The sequence below is a fragment of the Leptonychotes weddellii genome, chromosome X, assembly GCF_054177405.1.
Source record: "Leptonychotes weddellii isolate Sample4059 chromosome X, ASM5417740v2, whole genome shotgun sequence".
NCBI classification, from domain to species: domain Eukaryota; kingdom Metazoa; phylum Chordata; class Mammalia; order Carnivora; family Phocidae; genus Leptonychotes; species Leptonychotes weddellii.
The window spans coordinates 85,698,647-85,717,538 of NC_138385.1; positions in this window are offsets into that span (position 1 = coordinate 85,698,647).

An 18,892-nucleotide genomic window follows, 5' to 3' on the forward strand; every position below is an offset into this window, starting at 1 on the left:
TTGTGCTTTAATAATTCTGATTCTAGGAATGGGAATAATTTAAGAATCTGTGTGGTAATAGACTTTCTGAAAATCCAAAATATGCTTTTCTACTGATAACAAGAGTCATATGAAGGTGAATTTTCATGGAAATAAATTTGTTCTAGCATAATATGAAGATTAGAACCATTAATGGATAAATCATTTATAAACAAATGCCTGTAGATTTCAAAAACCACTTTTGATTATAATGATTCTTTATTCTGCAATGACTTAATGAATTTCAGGATTACATTACTGAAAAAGACAAATGATTTGGAAAAGCAAAGTTTTTTGTCTCATATTTCCTTATCTGTCCCAATTTCCAAATTCCCTACAAATTCAGTTCTGAAACACCTTCCTCTCAACCACACCATATTAATTTCAGAGAAGGTGCTTCTGCTTATATCCAAAAACAACACTTCTAAAGTTTCCTAAATAGTGTATTTTAAAAAATTATAGAAACGGGATGCCTAGGTGGCTCAGTCAGTTAAGCATCTGCCTTTGGCTCAAGTCATGATCCAAGGGTCCTGGGATCGAGTCCCACACCAGGCTCCTTGCTCAGTGGGGAGCCTGCTTCTCCCTCTGCCTGCCACTTCCCCTGCTTGTGCTCTCTCTTTCTCTCTCTGACAAATAAAATCTTTTAAAAAATTTTAAAATGATAAATTCAAATCATTTAGCACAGTCAAGAGGGATTTATTCCAGGGAGGGAATCTAAGATAAGGAACAAGAAAAGGATGTCCACTCTCACCACTTTTATTCAACATAGTGTAAGACAAGTCCTAGTTGCTGCAATGAGACAAGAAAAAGAATATGCTTCTAAACTGGAAAGGAAGAAGTAAAACTCACTATTTGCGGATGACAAGACACTATATATAGAGAATCCTAAAGACTCTACCAAAGAAAACTATTGTAACTAATAATATGGAGGAATCTGTGGCATTTCTATATACTACTAATAAAGTAACAGAAAGAGAAAGTAAGAAAATAATCCTATTTACAATTGCACCAAAAGAATGTACTACCCAAAATAATCTACACAATCAATGCAAACCCTATCAAAATACCAATAACATTTTTAACAGAACTAGAACAAATAATCCTGACATTTGTATGGAACCACAGAAGATCTCCAATAGCCAAAGCAAAATTGAGAGAGAAGAACAAAGCTAGAGGTATTACAATCCTAGATCTCTACATTCAAATACCAAATTATTTGATTACTACAAAGCTATAGTAATCAAAAGAGTATGGTACTGGCACAAAAGCAGACACATAAATCAATGGAACAGGATAGAAAGACTAGAAATAAACCCATAGTTATATATGGTCAATTTACGACAAAAAAGGCAAGAATTTACAATAGGGAAAAGATAATCTTTTCAATAAATGGTGTTGGAAAAATTGGATAGCTACACACAAAAGAATGAAAATGGACCACTTTCTTATACCATACACAGACGAAAAAACTTAAAGTGGATTAAAGACCTAAATGTGAGACATGGAACCATAAAAATCCTAAAAGAAAACATAGGCAGTAATCTGCCTATTTTTATGGATATGTTTCCTCAGGTAAGGGAAACAAGCAAAAACAAACTATTAGGACTACACCAAAATAAAAAACATTTGCACAGCAAAACAACCCCCCCCAAAATAAAACAAAAGACAAAACAAAAAACCAAACTCAACAGAATAAAAAGGCAACTTAGTGAATGGGAGAAGATATCTGCAAATGATATATCCGATAAGGAGTTAGTATCCAAAATATACAAAGAACTTAATGGGTACAAAATTTTTAATTGACTTAAGCTCATAAAAAGACAAAACCCCAAAATGATTAACAAACCATGTTCTGTCATCTCTCTCACAGCAGAGAATAGATCTTTGTGATTCATCTGCAAGATATCACCAAATGGTCAGACTAAATTTCCAATCACTGCTGCCACCAAGGGAAAATAACTTATCAGTTGAGCAAAAAGGAAACAAATACAACACACAAAATCATTAAAATGGGGGGGGGAAGCAACATAGGAAAACAAAGTTAGCCAAGTGAAAGTTTTGTCGCCATTCAAAATTGACTCCAGGAGCCAGGAGAAGACTGGCCTGGACTTATCCAGCGCACAAGATTTAGTTTATTTGGCTCCATCAGGTGAGACCACTGGGGAACCTCAGTGAAACCTCCAAAATGGTTCAAGTACAGTTTTCAAAAAGATAAAATCATGAATCTAAGGGAAATAAAAAATGAACAATGTCGAAGATGTTTTTTAATTCATTAATTAGAAAACAAGTAGGATGGTTTAAAAAAAAAAAAAAGCCCAGAGAACATCTGAAACGTTAGGTATATAGGAATTTAACAAAGACAGATACCTTATGATTTCACTCATATGTGGAATTTAAGAAAAAGAACAAACAATCATAGGGGGGAAAAAAGAAAACCAAGAAGCTGACTCACCAACAGAGAACAAACTGATGCTTACCAGAAAGGAGGTGGGTGAGGGGTTGGGTGAAATAGGTGCTGGGGATTAAGGAGTATACTTATTGTAATGAGCACCAGGTGATGTATGGAAATGCTGAATCACTATTTTGTACACCTGGAACTAATATAACACTTAACTATACTGGAATTAAAATGAAAACTTAAAAAAAGAAATGGTAGAATAAGGCTATTGGGTTAGATATAAAAGTGCTAATGTCTAACAGAGCCATAAACCTTTAGGGGTTATCTGTTTCAATAAAGAGAAAGGAGTTTCATTTCTACCAGATAAAAAAAATCTACAAATTTAACCTCTGCCTTACAAAATTGTAAAATAGCCCAAACAAAAGAAAGTCAAGCACAGTAATATATTTTTTCTCATTTCCAAATTTCAGAGAATTTCCCTGACAGATACCATCTATGTTTACCTCCACTGGATGATAAGAGTTGATATAACTTCAGGAGAGAAGATGATGAAGTATGGGGTATGAGACCTTAGGGTAACTGTCTCCATCTGAAGCAAATTTCCCAAGGCTCCACATAGATTTGAAGGAACAATATAAGCAAATGAGGAATCTCCTCACAAATAGACTTACCAATGTGCTTAGCTAATTAAAGGAAGATTAAATCATTTTATAAATTATTTAAAGAGGGGTGCCTGGGTGGCTCAGTCGTTAAGCGTCTGCCTTCGGCTCAGGTCATGATCCCATGGTCCTGGGATGGAGCCCCAAATCAGGCTCTCTGCTCGGCAGGAAGCCTGCTTCTCCCTCCCCCACTCCCCCTGCTTGTGTTCCCTCTCTCACTGTGTCTCTCTCTGTCAAAAAAAATAAATAAAATATTTTTTAAAAATTAAAGAAAGTTAAAAAAATCACATCTATTAAAGTCTCGGAATATCAAGTCTACTTTCCTTGGATCTAATGAAATTAACAAAAATAATAGACCCCATAATGTTTTTTTCAGAAATTTTATGCATTGAAATATTAACTTTCCCATACCCCATCAATGCTACTTGCTAAGGCCATCTAAAAAATGACATATACACTCGAGACCTATACCAATTCCTGGAAGTTTCCCTCTTTCTCTGGCCACCACCAGTTCTGAAAGGTAACTGGATTACAAAACAAAAATGTGAATATTACACTTACTATGCAACTCTCATATAGAAACTCTTGAGACAAAGTGGGCCTCAGATATATTGGGAAAGAATCAAGGAAAATTCACACACATTAACTAGAGCAAATAGTTCCTATTCATGGAGCTTCCCACTGTATTTATTAATAAGATGAAAATAAATGTCATGACAAATATGCAAAAAGTACAAAAAAAATAGAGAAATACAAGAACATAATTTGAAAAAGAGGGTAAAAAATAGGAACAGAAATTATGACAGAAACAACCAAAAAGCAAACAAAATACCCAGAATAAATGAATTGCACTATAGAAGAATTTTTCCAGCTATTGAGGCATAATTAATAAATAAAATTGTATAGGGGTGCCTAGGTGGCGTAGCTGGTTAAGTGTCAGACTCTTGATTTTGGCTCAGGTTGTGATCTCTGGGTCATGGGATTGAGCCCTGCATCAGGCTCCACACTCTGCATGGGGTCTGCTTAAGATTCTCTCTCCCCTCTCCCTCTGCCCCCCCACCTTCCCCCACCCTGTGCTCGCTCTTTCTCAAATATATACAATTTTATTTAAAGATTTATTTATTTATTTAAAAGTGTACAACGTGGTGATTTGCTATATGTATACATTATGAAATATTTACCAATATCAAGTAAATTAACACATCCATTACCTCACATAACTTTTTGTGGTTAGAATGCTTAAGATCTATTCTCTTAGCACATTTCAAGTACATAATACAGCATTATTAACTAAAGTCAACATGCTGTACATTAGATCCTCATAATTCATCTTTTAGTTGCAAATTTGTATCCTTTGATCAGTATCTCCCCATTTCATCCACCCCCTGTGAACTACCATTCTATTTTCTGTTTCTAGGAGTTGGACTTTTTTTTTTTTTGATTCCACAAATATCACACAGTATTTGTCTTTCTCTGACTTATTTCACTTTGCATAATTCCCTCCAGGTGCATTCATATCTGTTGCAAATGGCAGGACTTCCTTCTTTTTCATGGCTGAATAATACTCCATTGTGTGTGTGTGTGTGTGTGTGTGTGTGTGTGTGTGTACACAGATATTCTTGATCCATTTATTGTTAACATACACTTAGGTTGTTTCCATATCTTGGAAGAGATATCTGCACTCCCATTTTCATTGCATTATTCACAATAGCCAAGATATAAAAGAGTTTAAATGAATGTATTCAGTGAAAAGAAGACAAAACCAGGATGATAAAATGATGGACTTCTATGATAAGGAAAATACAGCAATTCAAACCAACATTCTGACAGGACTAATAAATGAATAAGCAGCAGCACACAAGAGACTCAATATAGCAAGATGATGATAACAAATTAGAAAATCTTGACATAATCAAAAATAGCAAAATTGAAAAGATACAAAGTTCTTATAGAGAAATCAAATCTGGACTAGCAGTCCTGAAAAGGTGGAATAGATGCATTTGTCCTTAGTCTTCCTACTAGATATAGCTAAAAATCTGGGACATTTCATATATATATATATTTATTATACATAAAAAGATTCTGAAAGATGGAGAGAAGCAAACCAGCTACAGCCTTCAGGACTCAAGGAATGACACACTAATGAGTACCCTTGGTTTTCTTTTAGCCTCAAATATCCCAAACTGAGTACTAAAGCAGCAACTTAGAAATGCCAATGGGCTCAGATTAAAAAAGAAAAATAAAAAAGCCCAAGGAAAGCCAGCTGTCTTTAGCCAAAACCATGAAAGGGTCAATCTTGCAAGACAGAAAACTTTTCAACAAAAATCATTCTACTCTAGCTAAACATCACAGAAAAAAACTGTGGCCCCCACTCAAAATTATAATTCTACCCTTGCCAGGATGTAACGAAGCATCCTAACCTCTCCTAATCATTACCATAATGGGGTCAGAAAAAGCTGAGTGGAGAGCCAGGATGTTAATTCCCACATAGTAGTAACAAAGTACACTTCTCCCTCCAACCAGTGTTATGTCTGAGCAGGTCTAATGGAGAGTCAGGATTATCAATACCACTCAGTGATAAGGATGCCACCTCTCTTCAGTGTAAGTGGAGGAAAGCAGTAAAGAAGCACACTGCTCCTCTGAGCTAGAATAGTGTCAACAGAGGCCTAATGGAGAGTCTGAACTCCCAAACCTGCCTAGCAGTAGTGAGGTGCCCCTTCCTCATTAGGTGTTGGCAGAGGCTAAGTAGAGAATCTGGACACCCCCCCTCCGCCCCTCATCAATGTGGGAGTAAGGAGATGGTGCCTCACTTACTCTGCTGGAGGAAGCCTGTTGAAACACAGATTTAAATAAGATCCAGAGTATCATAAACCCCCCAAAATTCCACATTTCAATTAAAAATCACTTTTCATACCAATAACCAATATCTCAAATCAGTAATCTAAAATTCCCACCACAAGAAAATAGAGAGCAAATTAAACCCAAAGCAAGCAGAAGTAAGGAAAAAATAAAGATAAGGTCAGAAATCAGTGAAATTAAAAACAGGGAAATAGAGAAAGTCAGTAAAACAAAAACCCTGGTTCTTTGAAAACAGTAAAATTAAAAAACCTCTAGAAATTCTGACAAAGATAAAAAGACACAGTATATCACTACAGATTGTGCAGCCATTAACAAAAGATAATAAGGAAATACTACATGCAACTTTATGTTCATACACTCAACTTATTAAAAATAAATTCCTCAAAAAACACAAATTACCAAAACTCAGCCAAGATGAAACAAGCAACATGAATAGTACTATAGGCATTAAAGACATTTAATTTGTAATTCAAAAACTCTCCCAAAAAAGGTCTCCAGGGCCAGATGGTTTGGCTAGAGAATTTTAAGATTTAAAGAAGTATTAACACCTATTTTACACAGTCTTCCAGAAAATGGAAGAAGAGAGGACACTTGCCAGCTCATTTTATGAGGTAAGTATTACCTTCATACCAGTCAAAAACAGCACAAAAAAGACTAGAGACCAGTATCTTTCATGAACTTAAACAGAAAAATCCCCAGCAATATATTAACAAACAGAATCCAGCAATGTGAAAAAGATTTGTGTATCAAATGGATGTTAGTACAAGGCTGCCTCCATGCTTCAGAATTAATGTAATCTACCATATCAACACAGTAAAGAAGGGAAAAAATCATGATTCTATCAACTGATGGAAAGAAAGCATTTGACAAGGTCCAACCACCATTCAGGATAAAACTATCAGCAAACCAAGAATAGAAGCAAGTTTCCTCAACCTGTTAAAGACTATCTACAAGAAACCCATGTAACATCATAGTTAATTATGAAAGACTAAATGCTTCCCCCCTAAGAAAGGGACCGAGGCAAAAATGTGCACTCTCACCCCTGCTTTCCAACATAGTGCTACAAGTCCTTACCAGTGCAATAAGCAAAGAATAGGAAATAAAAGGCATAAAAATGGGAAAGGAAGAAATAAAACTATTTCTATTTGGAGGTGATCTGATGGTTTACATACAAATCCCAGAGGATTTACAAAAACCCGAAACACAGACAAAATAAAACAACAAAAACACAGATAAAGTTATTCAAAGACAACAAAAAAGGTACAAAAGCAATTCAATGGAGCACAGATAGACTTTTTGTCGAATGGTGTTGGAGCAGTTAAATATATATAGGCAAAAAAGAGTACCTCAGCCTAAGTCTCAAACCATATACAAGATTTAATTAAAAATATATCAAAAACTGAATGTAAAATGTGAAACTATAAAACAACTACAGGGGTGCCTGGGTGGCTCAGTCGTTAAGCGTCTGCCTTCAGTTCAGATCATGATCCCAGGGTTCCGGGATTGAGCCCCGCATCGGGCTCCCTGCTCAGCGGGGAGCCTGCTTCTCCCTCTCCCACTCCTGCTTGTGTTCCCTCTCTCGCTGTCTCTCTCTGTGTCAAATAAATCTTTAAAAAAAAAAAACTACAAAACTTTTAGAAGATAATATTGGCAAATATCTTCAGGACTTAACACCAAAAGCATGATTATAAAATAATCATTAAATCTGATTTTTATTCCAGTATGGGGGAAGAATATTGAGCTGAGGGGAATATTAAGGCCAAGGTCATTTTGGTCAAAGCCTAAAGTACTAGTTATTTCTGCCATGGGAAGATTTTTGCTACATGTGATGGGGGTACTATTTTGTATGTAGATATAGGAATATTTAGAGACAACTTTCTTTCAATATACATTCCATGTGAGAAGACAATAAACTAAAAAAAAATAAAATTAAAGAGAACAAAAATTCCAGGAAACATATTACAAGTTAAATCAAGATCACATCATTCACCAAAATCAAGTGAGATTTATCCCTAGGAAGCAAGGATGGTTCAACATGTGTAAATCAATCCACAAGATACATCACATTAACACAATGAAAGAAAAGAATCACATAATCATCTCAACAGATGCAGAAAAAGCATTTGACAAAATTCAACATCAATTCATGATAAAAACACTTAACAAATTAGGCATAGAAGGAACATATCTCAACATAGTAAAGGCCATATATGACAAGCATACAGCTAACATCATAGTCAATGGTGAAAGATTTAAAGCTTTTCCTCTAGGATCAGGAACAAGATACACCACCCTATTCAACATAGTACTGGAAGTTGTAGGATGAGCAGTCAGGCAAGAAAAAAGAAATACAGGCATTAGAATTGTAAAGTAAGAAATACAACTGTCTCTATTTGCACATGACATGATTTTATACAGGCAAACCTTGGAGATACTGCAAGTTCAGTTCTAGACCACTGTAATAAAGCAGATAACCCAATAAAGCAGGATAAATGATTTTTTTTTGTTTCCCAATGCATACAAACATGATATTTATATTATACTGTAGTCTATTAGGTATGCAAAAGCATTGTGTCAAAAAATGTACATACCTTAATTTAAAAATATCTTATTGCTAAAAATAGCTAAACAGCATCTGAGTTTTCAGTAAATCATTATCTTTTTACTAACGGAGAGTCTTGCCTCTGTTGATCGTTGCTGACTGATCAGGGTGGTGGCTGCTGAAGGTTGAGGTAGCTATGGTAATTTCTTAAAATAAGACAGCAATAAAGTTTGCCCTATCAGCTGACTCTTACTTTCACTGGAACACTCAGAAGACATTGTAGGATTATATTTGGTCTACTTTCAACACTTTTGTGTCTCAGGGAATAGGGAGGCCTGAGGAGACAGAAAGAGATGGGAAAATGGCCAGTTGGTGGTGCAGTCAGAACACACACAACATTTATCAATTAAGTTTGCCATCTTAGGTGGGTGTGGTTTGTGGTGCCCCAAAACAATTACAATAATAACATGAAAGATCATTGCTCACAGATGACCATAACAAATATAATAATAATGAAAAAATTTGAAATATTGTGAGAATTAGCAAAATGTGATACAGAGACATGAAGTGAGCAAATGCTGCTGTAAAAATGGTGCCAATAGACTTGCTCAATGCACACTTGCCACAAACCTTCAATTTATAAGAAGCACAATATCTGCAAAGCACAGTAAAGCAAAGCATAATAAAATGAGGTATGCCTGTGTACTATAAAGTTAAAATAATTAAAATAGTATGGTACTGGTATAAAAACAAATAGACCAATGGAACTAATCAAAAACCCAGAAAGAAAGCCAAGCATATATGGTGGACTATTATTTGACAAGGAAGACAAGAATACTCAATGGGGAAATGATAGTCTCTTCGATAAATGGTGCTGGGAAAACTATTTACATGGAAATGCATGAAACTTGACCCCATCTTACACAACTCATGAAAATTAACTCAAAGTGGATTAAAGACTTCAAATGTAAGACCTAAAACCATAAAATTCCTAGAAGAAAATATAGGAAAAAAAAAACCTGACATGGATCTTGGTAATGGTTTTTTGGAAATCACACCTAAAGCACAAGCAACAAATTAAAAAAAAGACAAGTGGGACTACGTCAAACTAAAAAGTTTTGCACAGCAAAAGAAACCATCAACAAAGTAAAAAGACAATTTACAGAATGGGAAAAAATACTTGCAAACCATCTATGTGATAAGGGGATAATACCCAAAATATACAAAAACTCATACAACTCAATAGCAAAAACCCCAAATAGTCCAATTAAGAAATGGGCAGATGACCTGAATAGACATTATCCTGAAGAAGATATATGAATGGTGAACAGGCACATGAAAAGATGCTCAACATCACTAGTCATTAGGGGAATGCAAATTAAAGTCACTTCATACCTGTTAGAATGGCCATCATTAAAAAAAGAGAAATGCTGGCATGGATGGGAGAAAAGGGAACTCTTGGGTATTGTTGGGGGATTGTAAATTGGTACAGCCACTATGGAAAAGAGTACAGAGGTTACTAAAAAAATTAAAAATAGAACTACCATAAGATCCAGAAATTCCACTTTTGGGAATATATCCAAAGGAAACAAAATCACTAACTCAAAAAGGTATCTACACCCTCATGTTCATAACAACATTATTCTCAATAGCCAAGACATGGAGACAACCTAAGTTCCACTGATGGATTAAAAAAGAAGTATATATACCATTATACACACACACACACACACACGCACATGCACAATGGAATATTATTCAATCTTAAAAAAATAAGGCAATCCTATTTGTGACAACATGGATAGATCCTGAAGGCATTATGTTAAATGAAATATGTCAGAAAGAGAAAGACAAATACTTTGATCTCATTTATATGTGGAATTAAAAAAAAACACAAAACAAACTCATAGAAAAAGAGGTCAGATTTGGGTATAAGGGGGGAATCGAAGGAAGATGGTCAAAAGGTACAAACTTCTAGTTATAAAATAAATAAGTACAAGGGATATCTGCATATAACATTTGACTCCCCTAAAACTTAACTACTAATAGCCTATTGTTGGCCGGAAGCCTTAATAGTAACAAAAACAGATGATTAATACATACTTTGTATGTTACATGTATTACATAGTATATTCTTACAATAAGGTAAGCTAGAGAGAAGACAATGTTATTAAGAGAATCATAAGGAAGAGAAATACATAATACATTTTTTACATATGTAAAAAATAAATAAATAAAAATCCACATATAAGTGGGCCTGCATAGTTCGAACGCATGTTGTTTAAAGGTTAACTGTATTTCTTAATATAAATGAAAAAAATAAAAATTAAATTAAAAAATCAAGATCACAGTACAGAGTTACAATTAAAAAAATGCTCAGTGAAAAGTGAAGATAAATGAGAGACCAGGAGGTTAAAACCTAAGGATAATATGAAGAATAGAGATAGATAAACTTATTACAGAAGCAATAAAATACAATTAGAGTTGAGTTTATTGACATTTTGGGCAAAAAGTAAGTCCTAGTTTCTCCTAAATATTTTGAGTAACCCATTTAAAACTGCAGAAACATTTTCTATGTGACATCTCAAGTCCCTAACTTAAATATTTTATTTGCAGTCACCCACATTAAAAATCATGATTCCTTTCATTTTTATTTATCAATTATCTTCCACGCCACTGATTTAAAATAATTACAGCTTAGCAGATTTTATTTTGTCACTGAGTATGTGTATAACTTCTGTTGCAATTTATTTTTTTAAATTTTATTTCACTGTTTTACCAAGTATTTTAACTTTAAGCAAGTCTGAATGATTCATTTGTTTTAGCTAACATATAATAAGATTTACTAATGTTATGTATATCTTTTGTAGATCAAAACCAAAGCTAGTTAATTAATGCATGTCACCTCAATCATTCTATAATGTATATTAAATCATCACATTGTACACTTTAAATATATACAATTATCTTTGTTAATTATTCCTCAGGAAAGTTAAATAATGGGGAGGGGAAGTAAAGTTAGTATACCACACGAAAAAAAAACCCACAAAGAAGCTAATTAAAAACAATATTTTAAAAAGCACTATAGCCTACCAAACATTCTATCTTACAGTACAGTGCTTTTTCCAAATTTGGTACCTTGGGTTTCAGTAAATTCTGAGTTGCCTAAGTATACTAATAAGCACAATACTCATGGAAAGTTCCTGTCTAACATTAGGTATATTTCAGATATGATTGCAAATGTTTTTCTTTTAATGGTAATGTCAAATGTATGGCAGTATTAATCTTACCTTTTATCTTCATTTCTTAAACAGCAGCTGTAACCACATCCACATTCTATGTGGAAAGAAATCTCAAATGGTTTAGTGAATGTTTGACATTATCTTACAAAAAATTTATACTCTAATTTCTCTGAATTTGTATCAAAGTGATTAGAAGCAGTTCAGGTAGTTTTCTTAAAAAATGAGTCTATACAGGAATATGGACTGAGTTTAATTTTAGGTATTTCACCCAAAATTTAAAGGGCACTCAGCAAGAAGTGAGGTCACTATTATGAAGGCCTTGACCATAACAGTGTTCTTTGGGGACAACTGAGATACACTGTATTTCACTAATTCTATAAAACATCCGTTTTCACACATAGTAATATTTCAGAACTAGGAAATTAACTTTCAATAAATACCATCTTAACATCACCATATTTACTTTCCTTTGAAATATCTGTGAAACTAATTGTGCTATAAATTCAATAAAGTCTGGTGTATCTGATATTTTCCACATGTGGCCTTAGCATATTTTGTTAGTTTTATCATCAGGAAGCCCAGGAACTTGCATAGATTTTGAATTTTCCTAGAGGGAAAAGATGCTAATTTTGTAGTGCCCTACTAACACTTTACTTATTATGGCACCTTTAAGCACCCTGTGTTTTGTTATCTTTGCTTGCTTTTAAGTAAATCAGATAAAAACTAAAGTATTAGCAGTTTCTCCACATGGAAATAAGCTGTATTCAGTGGAGTCTAAACTCATGGGAATTTGGCTGTATGAGTTCTGGGTTTTCTGTTTGTTTGGTGCTTCTTTGGCCAACCATGTGATCAAGTATATGTTAATATTTCTATCAGCTTATGCTACTAAACCTCAAAGCTCTAGGTTTTGTGTCTATCTAAATAGCCCAAAGGTATTGATGTAGTCCTTTGTATTCTTCAAATTTATTGACAGCTTTGAAGAACAAGATAACTTCTTTCATTTTCTATCTGAACTTCCTAATTCCATCAAGGTTTGGACTACCAATCAAATGAAAGAGACTTCATTTTATTAACTCCTTTATTAAGTCAGATCTTAAAGTAGCATCCTCGGTGACTAATCAGTTCTTTCATATTTATACAGATGAATATGGAAGGGGACATGCTGGATATGAGAATAACTTAACTAAAGTATCAGAAACATGGTTATCTAGGAAACAATGAACAGACTTGTTTGGTTGAAAAAGACAGACAGCTTTTCCATGTTGGAGAAATAAGGTGGTGGTTAGATTTAGGAATCTATTAAATGCAAAGTTTCTTGGATTTTATTATTTGGGGGAAAATGTTGAGCCATTAAACATTTTTGAGCATGAGGCACCTGGGTGGCTCAGTTGGTTAAGCATCTGCCTTTGGCTCAGATCATGATCCCAGGGTCCTGGCATGGAGCCCTGCATCAGGCTCCCTGCTCCGTGGAAAGCCTGCTTCTCTCGCTCCCTCTGCTGCTCCCCCTTGCTCATGTGCTCACTCTCACTCTCTCTCTCTTTCTGTCAAATAAATAAATAACATCTTTTTTTAAAAAAAGTTTTCGAGCACAGTAAAGATTAGGGAATAGGAGTGGGTATGGAGTAAGCATAAATTATTATTAAACAAACAAACAAAAAACAGCATTTTATAAGGTAGCTTCAGATTTAAATTTTGAGCAAGTGTGTGCCAAGAAGTTCTGGGAAAATCCCTAACCTCTGAGCATAGGAAACTAGAGGCAGGCCAGTCCAGGAATCCAGCAGGGCTAAATAAGATTTTAGGTCATCCACTCAGGCCTTGAATTAGCTAAGTAGAGAGTAAATAAACTCTATGACTCCAATACCAAAAAACAGCGGACTGTCAAAGAAGGGGCTGAATAAAGAAGAGGAAAGAGCCTGCTTCACACCCCTGTATGCCATCACAATTCCATCTCCATTAACTGAACTTTAAGACTGGCCTCTATGTTTCCCTTAGAATATTTGGCATTTTTAGAAAATGGGTACTGTTATGAAAATAGCACAATTCCTAGTTATATAGTTGTGCCAGACAGTATATTGTTCCAGTTAAATTCAGCCTGCCTCAAGAAAAAAAAATTGTTATTAAAAGAGAAAACACAAAACCAAAAAAAAAACCCACCTGGCTTTAGGAGAGAATTACCTTAACAGCTCAATTGTTTTCAAATCCTTGAGGTAAAGGGTATAGTAGTTAAATATGATGCAAAAGAAGAGATAATAAGAAAGAAAAAGAAGGAAGGATTCTTTATATCCATTACAAAAATCTCAGAAGAAAACAAAGATGGTGGAGAAAATGTACTATATAAAGAGATAACAGGAAAAAAAATTCCCAGAGTTTACACAAACCTGAAGTTTTCAGTCTAAAAGAACTCTTGAAGTACCTGGCAAAGTTAATGGAAAAAGAAAAACATGTAGACATCCCAGGGTCAAATTTCTGAAATTAAAACATTAAGTAAAATTCCTAAAAGCTTCCCAGTAAGTTATCGCAAAGGAAAAGAAAAATAGGTTGGCAATACTAAATATCAGAATACATTGGTGCAAAGTTTACAAACAAACTTCTGGAGAAATGGGTATCTTTGACAATCTGATTATGCACCTTTTCCCTGGAAAAATGCATGTATACTCATTCATACAAGGAGTTGTTTCCCAAACTCCCTGAAGTCCATTCACATATCCTAGATGGTCCAGTGGAATTCAAAGCACACAGAATTTCAAAGGTGTGACTGTCTATGAGTATACCTTGCAGTAAAGTTATGTTATGTTCATATGTAAAGGAAACAGAAAAACCATCTCAGGAATTAAGAATTAACCCACCCATGTACACCTGCCTGTCTGCATATAAAACAAAAACCACCCCCCCCCAAGAAAAACAAAAACAAAAACACAAACTCACAGAAATACTTTAGCCAGTTGAGTAATGGCTACAGCTAAATATCTCAAGCATAAGGAAGACAGAATACATGGGAGTAACCACTTGTTGAAACTAAAAATTAATGTCTAAATAAAGGCTATATTAAAAGGGTTCAGAAATGTAATTAAAACACTTTTTGTAAGGAATAAAACAAAACGATTTTTAAAAAGGTGTGCTTTTCAGAAATAAGATTATTTCAATCATATAAAGTGGTTGCAGGTAGTAAGTAAAATTATGCTTTACATTATCCTACTGAGGGATAGAATACTGATAGATTATAGGTGTTGGTAGAAAAATAGACATTCAAATAATAACAATATAAAAATAATTATGATTCTACAATCTTATAGCAAGGAGCATTTGGTCAATAAGTATTTAAAAACAAAAAATAAAACAAATGAATATCAAAGAAGCTTGAAATCATGAAGCACAAAATAGGTTGACAAATATAAAATTCTAATTAATCTTGTTACTCCTACTGTATGTGCATAATACATCTTCTTCCTCTAAAAGTGGAACCAAATTGACAATGAATTTTTTAGAGGTATTAGTAACAAACGAGATCATTGAGAGCATGACTATATAGCGCAAAAGCCATTTCAAAAACACTGGAAGGCAGAAAAATGGAGGAGGGGTACTTGACTTAAGCAAAGCAAAGGAAATGACAATGGAACTGTCTTCATGGGGGAAAGGAAACCATATTTTCCTGTGGAATCCCAAGAGTGTCTCAGCAACTGAAAATACCACATACCTTGGCACATGATTGGCATTAAGAGGATAGTTTGAAATCCTGTATCTGGAGATGTTTTGATTCCCTTCCTGTGTCCCTTCTCCAGGTTGCAAAGTCAGCTGACTATTATTATTCCCTTTTGCCAGCTGAGGGTGAGGGAGGATTAGTCTCTGGAGAAATTGAACCAGTGAGGGTCTGGTTGGGGACAACAGTCTCAGTGGAGAAGATGGTTCATGGCTGAGATGCAGACCTGAAAATGGCAGAATTAAGTTTAAGTCTATACACTGAACTGTGGGTATTCTCATCCCAGTTCTTCCTTTATGATTCCAGAACATGAACACCTAGGCATATACTCACCAGACAGGAGAGTAAGGATTATTTTCTTTATTTCCTCAGAGAACAAAAATGTCCTAAAACTGACATTTGGGAGATCCATTAATAAAAGTTGGGTTTGACATCTGATAACCCTAGAGTTAAGACAACAGAAAACAAGCTTTTCTGGTGTCTCACTTTTAATTTAAAGGGACATCCCCAACACAGTAGGCACTTGATTAGCCTCATACTTGGAAAAAAAGGGAAATTGAAGGAAACATAGACACTGTATACAGTAAAAGAAAACTGAAAATATTAATAAAAGCACAAGATATTTCATCTAAGAAATAGAAGCAGATTTATATAACTAGTCAAATTGACATTACTATGTGAGAGTGTAACACATATGTTTAAAAAAAGCTATAGAAGGTTTATTATAAAAAGACCCACATTAGAGGGGGAGAAACAAAAACGTCTGGGAAATGTTCAATATAGGACTTATCACAGTCCCTGAAATACAGTATGTTCTCTGTAAATAGTTGCTGAGCTAGTGTAAACTGAGGTGGTGATTGTTGAGAAAGTCCAGAGGAACTGAAAGCTTTGGGAGTGAAAGCATAGGGACAAAATGAAAAGTACAGGCTAAAGGAGGCATATTTGCAGGTTCCTCAGTGTCTTCCCATCCCCTGATCCAGTATAGTTTTCTTTACTGCTACACACAGTGATTTAGTTTTCAGCCAGAGAAAATGTCTCTGAGATTTACAGAGGGGAATTAAAGGACATCAAATGCCCAACACACCAAAATCTCTTTTGTATCAAGCACACAAAAACTGCTAATACATGAAAGGCATATGTTTCCATTAGTTCATAGGTAGAAAACCATTCTTAGAAAGGAAATTTGTTTTTTTAAAGGAAATGATAAAGGTCTACATACATTCTCAAAAAAAGAATCATTTGTGCAACAGCTATTAACTCAAATAAATACAAAGATAAATTTCCAAGCAGAAGAAACAGGGCCTAATTACTGCATCTGCCTATAGCTTATATTCATTCCTTCATATTACAACAATGTGTTTCCAGCTGTCTGAGGTCTGAAATCAGTTAAGATAATTCTGGACTCTTTTCGTAATGGTTTCTAGAGAACAATAGCTTATTTCCTTTCCACCAAATGGTGAATATATGAAGAAACCTAAATTTTTCCAACCACCTGAATAAATGAGTGGTCTTTTTATTATTTTATTTTTATAAACCTTGAAGATAAAGTATTCATTGATCAGAGTCCTTTGATTTTATATTCAGAAATTCAACTTGAATAAAGCAAAAAGGCTAATGCATGAGCTCAATTATCCACTATGATAAAAAGGGCTGGGCATAAAATTCTTTCTGTCCCTACTTTCTGCTTCTTTTATTCACACAGACTACACAGCAGTGGGCATGATATGCAGTCGACTAAGTCCCACCAGTCTTTTACACTGCCCAATTTTAAAAACATCTCTAAGAGAAACTGGTTGGTCTAGCCTGGGTATATGCTAGTCCTTGAAGCAATCAAAATGTATAGGTGAGAGAGATACCATGACTGCATCTGCCTAGGTCTTGTGTTCATCCCAATACTAAGGGCTTCATTTCAGGCTGGGTTTGCTGGTAAGCAGGCTCTCAGAAAGAGATTTGCATGCAGGAAGTGCATGCAAATTTAAGTGCTCTTAAAATCAGTATCTGTGAGAGAGTTTAGAAAGGACTGGACAACAGGAGATTTAGCTGAGAGGCAGTCATCACAAAAAACTCAGCCAATTCCAGAGAAAACAATGAAGGTGGGATGTCTCGGCAGAGTTGTTTTGAATCGGAGGAAGGGTCTAGGGCTTTTCACTCCTGAATCCACTAGTCATTAGTAGAAGGTTGCTCCTGGGACTGGCTGTGACTTTAGGCTATAGACTTTAGCCTAACTATAATTCTCTTCAGCTATGATACTCTCTGGAGGAGGAACCAGCTGTAAGTGGTCAGCTGTAAACATTCCCAAGAGCTGGGGGAATGGGTTCTTCAGTCCTGGAAGAGAAAGGGATGGGGATCTGGACAGAATACCACAGCATCCACTAAGGAAGGCAGGGCCTTTCTCCTAGAACAAGGGTGAGGAGTAGAAGATGGACGGAATAGACTAAAACAAACCCACTAAAAGTCACAGTGTAATTACTATGAGACTGGTTAATAAAACCCATTTTTTTAAGTTTTAATGAGCACTAGAACACTTGGCTCTCAGGGAGAAGGCATAAGTTCCTTAAGAAAATCAGTTAACCTTTCTGAGCTGTGGTTTCTTTTTCTTTCAACAGAATGAAAACATTTCCATGTTTGTGTGGGTTATGTGGAGCATGATATGATATTGCTGAATACTAACATTCAATTTATAAGTATCATTTATTATTGGATTAGAACTTATAATTCTGAGCTTCTTGTTTTCATGATTGTATACCTGGCTCCTTTAGGATGAAAACCTGCTTTCTTTTTTTTTTTTTTTTTTTTTTTTTAAGATTTTATTTATTTTTTAGAGAGCAAGCGAGAGAGAAACAGCATGAGAGGGGAGAGGGTCAGAGGGAGAAGCAGGCTCCCCGCTGGGCCGGGAGCCCGATGTGGGACTCGATCCCAGGACCCTGGGATCATGACCTGAGCCGAAGGCAGACGCTCAACCATCTGAGCCACCCAGGCGCCCCGAAAACCTGCTTTCTACATAAAATTAAATATGGGGCATAGCAGTATTGACAACAGGGCTGAAATTTAACTTGCAGAGTATACTTTTATTCTGGGGGAGCATAAATTAAGAGTGTAAGATTTGGGGGGCGGAGCAAGATGGCAGAGGAGTAGGAGACCTGGATTTCATCTCCTCTCAGGAATTTAGCTGGATAGGGATCAAACCATTCTGAACACCTACAAACTCAACAGGAGATCGAAGAAAAGAATAGCAACAACTCTCTCATCAGAAAAGCTACCACTTTCTGGAAGGTAGGACGTGCGGAGAAGTGAATCCGAGGCGATATTCGGGAGGATAGACGGCGGGGGAGGGGCCTCCGTCGGCCGCTTCTGGCAAGTGATAGAGCCGCGGAGCACAAAATCGGAACTTTTAAAAGTCTGCTCCGCCAAGGGACGTCACTCTGGTGGCTAAGCGGGGGGTGGAACCCTCCGGGACAGTGTGGTCTCAGGACCCTC